General features: G+C 45.8%; 1 pseudogene; it reads right to left on the bottom strand.

The window, feature by feature from the left end:
• Window positions 1–981: 981 nt before the first annotated feature.
• On the bottom strand, window positions 982–1156 carry LOC144601207 (U2 spliceosomal RNA; annotated as a pseudogene).
• Window positions 1157–4663: the final 3507 nt, after the last annotated feature.

Here is a 4663-nt window from a genome sequence, read left to right as displayed (position 1 = left end):
TGCCCCTTATTCTTAAACTGTGACCCCCGGTTCTGGACTCCCCCAACAACAGGATCATTTTTCCTGCATCTGCCCTGTCCAATCCTCTAAGAATTTTATATGTTTCTATAAGATCCCCTCTCATCCTTCTAAATTCCAGCGAATACAAGCCCCATCGACCCATTCTTTCATCATATCTCCTCCATTGTCAGAGTGAGGCCAAACACAAATTGGAGGAACAGCATCTCGTATTTTGCTTGGGTGGTTTACAACCCAGTGGTATGAATATTGATTTCTCTATCATATCATATCATATATATACAGCCGGAAACAGGCCTTTTCGGCCCACCAAGTCCGTGCCGCCCAACGATCCCCGTACATTAACACTATCCTACACCCACTAGGGACAATTTTTACATTTACCCAGCCAATTAACCTACATACGTGTACGTCTTTGGAGTGTGGGAGGAAACCGAAGATCTCGGAGAAAACCCACGCAGGTCACGGGGAGAACGTACAAACTCCTTACAGTGCAGCATTATCTTCAAGTAAACCCTGCATCCCCTCTCTCTCCATCCATCCCCCGCCCAAGTCGTGCAAGCTTCAAAGTCTTCTTGTTGTGTCTTATTGGCTGTGACTCATTTTCACCTAGCCCACTGCCCATTTCCTTTATCATCGATTTTTTTTTGGCATATCTTTTATTCACTTGTTCCATATTTCTTGTCTCCCTTATCCCTGACTGAAGAAGAATGAGCAAGAGAGCTCTTAATGATAGCGAAGTCGGAGGGTATAGAGAGAAGGCAGGAAACGGGGTACTGATTGTGGATGATCAGCCATGATCACATTGAATGGCGGTGCTGGCTCGAAGGGCCAAATGGCCTCCTCCTGCACCTATTGTCTAAGAATCTCAATCCAAACTTTACCTCTTCCTTACTACAGGTTTGTGTGTCTAACATAATAACTGCATAAACTCTATCTTTTCAACATTAAAACATCCCATGAGGGAAATGCACCAGTCCCAGAGACACTGCAATACCAGGTAGATGCATGGAGTGGGTAGGGCAAGCCCTTGCTCCAACTCCCTGTTCCAAAAAAACAATTTAATACATGGTCCTTAAGTAAAGGACATACCAGATATTAAACTGATTTAAAAAAAAAAAATTTTTAATCAAAAAATACTTTATTCAAGTAATAAATATCTGCTTACAAAACATCTTCTTTTTTAACAAACCCATCCGACATTTCCGGAGGTTACACATTCGATACAGGCATTCACTTCCAAATTTACAGACATTTACTTACATTTACAGACATTAACCCAGTGTCCCTTATTTGGAGGGGTGTCTCTCTCCACCACACCCTGCCCCCCATGTCCAGCAGCGGAAGGACCCTAGACTGTATCTATACACTGCGGACGGCTCAATTGTAATCATGTTTTGTCTTTCCACTGACTGGTCAGCACGCAACAAAGCTTTTCACTGTACCTCGGTACACGTGACAATAAACTAAACTCCATCTCAAAGACTACCTTTCAGTGTCGGGATCCTGCCCAGGGTAGAAATCACTGTGTGATTTAAACCAAAACCAGGTGTCTGAAGAAGGCTCTCGACCTGAAACGTCACCTACCTGTGTTCTCTGGAGATGCTGACTAACCTGTTGAATTACTCCAGCACTTTGTGCCCTTTTTGCATAAACCAGCATCTGCAGTTTCTTGTTCCTACAAAAGCGGGTGGCGGATTGACTTTGGTTTGTTCTTCTTTACATCGGCGAAACCAAACGCAGTCTCGGTGATCGTTTCGCTCAACACCTTTGCTAACCAACCTGATCTCCCGGTGGCTGAGCACTTCAACTCCCCCTCCCACTCCCAGTCTGACCTTTCTGTCATGGGCCTCCTCCAGTGCCATAGTGAGGCCCACCGGAAATTGGAGGAACAGCACCTCATATTTCGCTTGGGCAGCTTGCAGCCCAGTGGTATGAACATTGACTTCTCCAACTTTAGATAGTTCCTCTGTCCCTCTCTTCCCCTCCCCCTTCCCAGATCTCCCTCTATCTACCTGTCTTCACCTATATCCTTCCTTTGTCCCGCCCCCCTGACATCAGTCTGAAGAAGGGTCTCGACCCGAAACGTCGCCCATTCCTTCTCTCCTGAGATGCTGCCTGACCTGCTGAGTTACTCCAGCATTTTGTGAATAAATACCTTCGATTTCTACCAGCATCTGCAGTTATTTTCTTACACTTCCTCCAGCACTTTGTGCCCTTTTTGCATAAACCAACACCTGCAGTTCCTTGTTTCTCCAGAGATGCTACCTGACCCGCTGAGTTACCCCCAGCACTTTGTGCCCTCTTTGTGTAAACCAGCACCAGCAGTTCCTTGTTCCTACAAAAGCGGGTGGCGGATTGACTTTGGTTTGTCCATCGCCCTGGATGCGGAGTTGAAAGGTTGCCACTGGATTTCCTTTGGAGTCCACTGGCTTATTATCCTCCTCACAAGGTTATTAGGTTCCAAGAACAAATGCCAGCACGTCCCACTGCACCGAGTTCACCGACAGTTCACCGCTGACAACCAAGGGCTCTCTCCTGCTCGAACACAACCTCAACAAATCCATTATTTATTTCCTCTGCCATTTAAAAATTAATAGCAGCTTGCCAGGCATTTGCAGGTCCCACAACTTTGGTGTAAAAAAAACTTCCAGTGTGTCTCCCTCCCTGACTCTCATCAGGTGTCTGATGAAGGGTCTCGACCCGAAATGTCACCCATTCCACTTCTCCAGAGATGCTGCCTGACCCACTGGGTTACTCCAGCTTTTTGTGTCTGTCTTGGTGTAAACATGTGACGTTTTGGTGTGATGATGTTTTCGGGCAACTGAACCATTCTATCAACAACTGGAGAGCAGTCCTGAGCTCCCATCTACCTCATTGGAGACCCTCGGACTATCTTCAATCGCACTTTACTGGACTTTATCTTGCACTAAATGTCATTCCCTTTATCATGTATCAGTACACTGTGGAGAGATCAGCCCTGATTGAATTCTGGTGCAGACTTGATGGGCCGGATGGCCTAATTCTGCTCTTGAGCCTAATTCATCACACATGAATTTATGAAATGTGTTTAATTTCTTAGTAATAGAGATTGAAAGTTAATTGTTTGTTTTCCAATATAACGTACACATTTACTTACGTTAATGCGTATGATTTGCGTCATGGAAATGCTTGGAAGTTTAATGTTATTAAGCTTTTAATTGTTTGGAATTGCACACAGCAGGGAAACAATCCCATGTGAGGCAGCTGGTTTTTGCTGCGATTTTAACTCCATTGACCTTCGCCCAGACCTCTGCTTATATTTAAACTCACTTCCTTCATTCTTTCACCAGAGTCATAGAGTGATACAGTGTGGAAACCAGCCCTTCAGCCCAACTTGCCCACACCGGCCAACATATCCCAGCCACACTAGTCCCACCTGCCCGCATTTGGTCCATATCCCTCCAAACTTGTCCCAATCCATGTACCCGTCTAAATGTTTCTTAAACGTTGCGATAGTCCCAGCCTCAACTACCTCCTCAGTACTCGTTCCAAACACCCACCACCCTTTGCGTGAAAGAGTAATAGAAAGACATAGACATAGACATAGAAAACAGGTGCAGGAGGAGGCCATTCGCCCTTTTGAGCCAGCGCCATCATTCATTGTGATCATGGCTGATCGTCCCCAATCAATACCCCGTGCCTGCCTTCTCGCCATACCCCTTGATTCCACTAGCCCCTAGAGCTCTATCTAACTCTCTCTTAAATCCATCCAGTGATTTGGCTTCCACTGCCGTCTGTGGCAGAGAATTCCACAAATTCACAACTCTCTGGGTGAAAAAGTTTCTTCTCGCCTCCGTTTTAAATGGCCTCCCCTTTATTCTATAAAATTCTATAGATTCCTATTAAATCCCTCCCCCTTCACCTTGAACCTATGTCCTCCGTTCCTCGATTCCCCTACTCTGGGCAAGAGACTCTGTGTGTCTACCCGATCTATTGCTTTCTTGGGAATGGAGCAAAAACCACGTTTGCCTCAACTGCTTCTTATGAGGATGAGCTCCATGCGAATGTCAGACATTTAAAACTGATTCAAGATTCAAGATCAAGATATCTTTATTTGTCATCCAAAAAACAAGTTTTTTGGACGAAATTTAGTCACCCACAGTCCAATAATAAAAGCAATTAAACAAGCAAATTACACAACTCCAAACAACACACAAAAAAAAGAAACATCCATCACAGTGAGTCTCCTCCAGTCCCCTCCTCACTGTGATGGAAGGCCAGAATGTCTTTTCCCTTCCCCTGCCGTCTTCTCCCGCGGTCAGGCTGTTGAAGTTGCCACGTTCCAGGCCGTGAATCTGTTTCATTCACAAAGTGCCGGAGCAACTCAGCAGGTCAGGCATCATCTGTGGAAGGGAATGCACAGACCTGAACTGTCTGAAGAAGATTCCCAGCAATCACCCCGTTCACTAGCACTGCCTTGCACACACTGGGGACAATTAAAATTTTTACAGCAGCCAATTAACCTACAAACATGCACGTCTTTGGATTGTGGGAGGAAACCGGAGCGCCCGGAGAAAACCCACGCAGGTCACAGGGAGAACGTGCAAACTCCGTACAGACAGCACCCATGGTCGGGATTGAACCCAGGTCTCTGGCGCCGTGA

Source organism: Rhinoraja longicauda, chromosome 1 (genome assembly GCF_053455715.1).
Source record: "Rhinoraja longicauda isolate Sanriku21f chromosome 1, sRhiLon1.1, whole genome shotgun sequence".
Taxonomy (NCBI): Eukaryota; Metazoa; Chordata; class Chondrichthyes; order Rajiformes; family Arhynchobatidae; genus Rhinoraja; species Rhinoraja longicauda.
The sequence above is the reverse complement of the archived record's forward strand: the minus strand, read 5'-3'. Positions and strand labels throughout refer to the sequence as shown.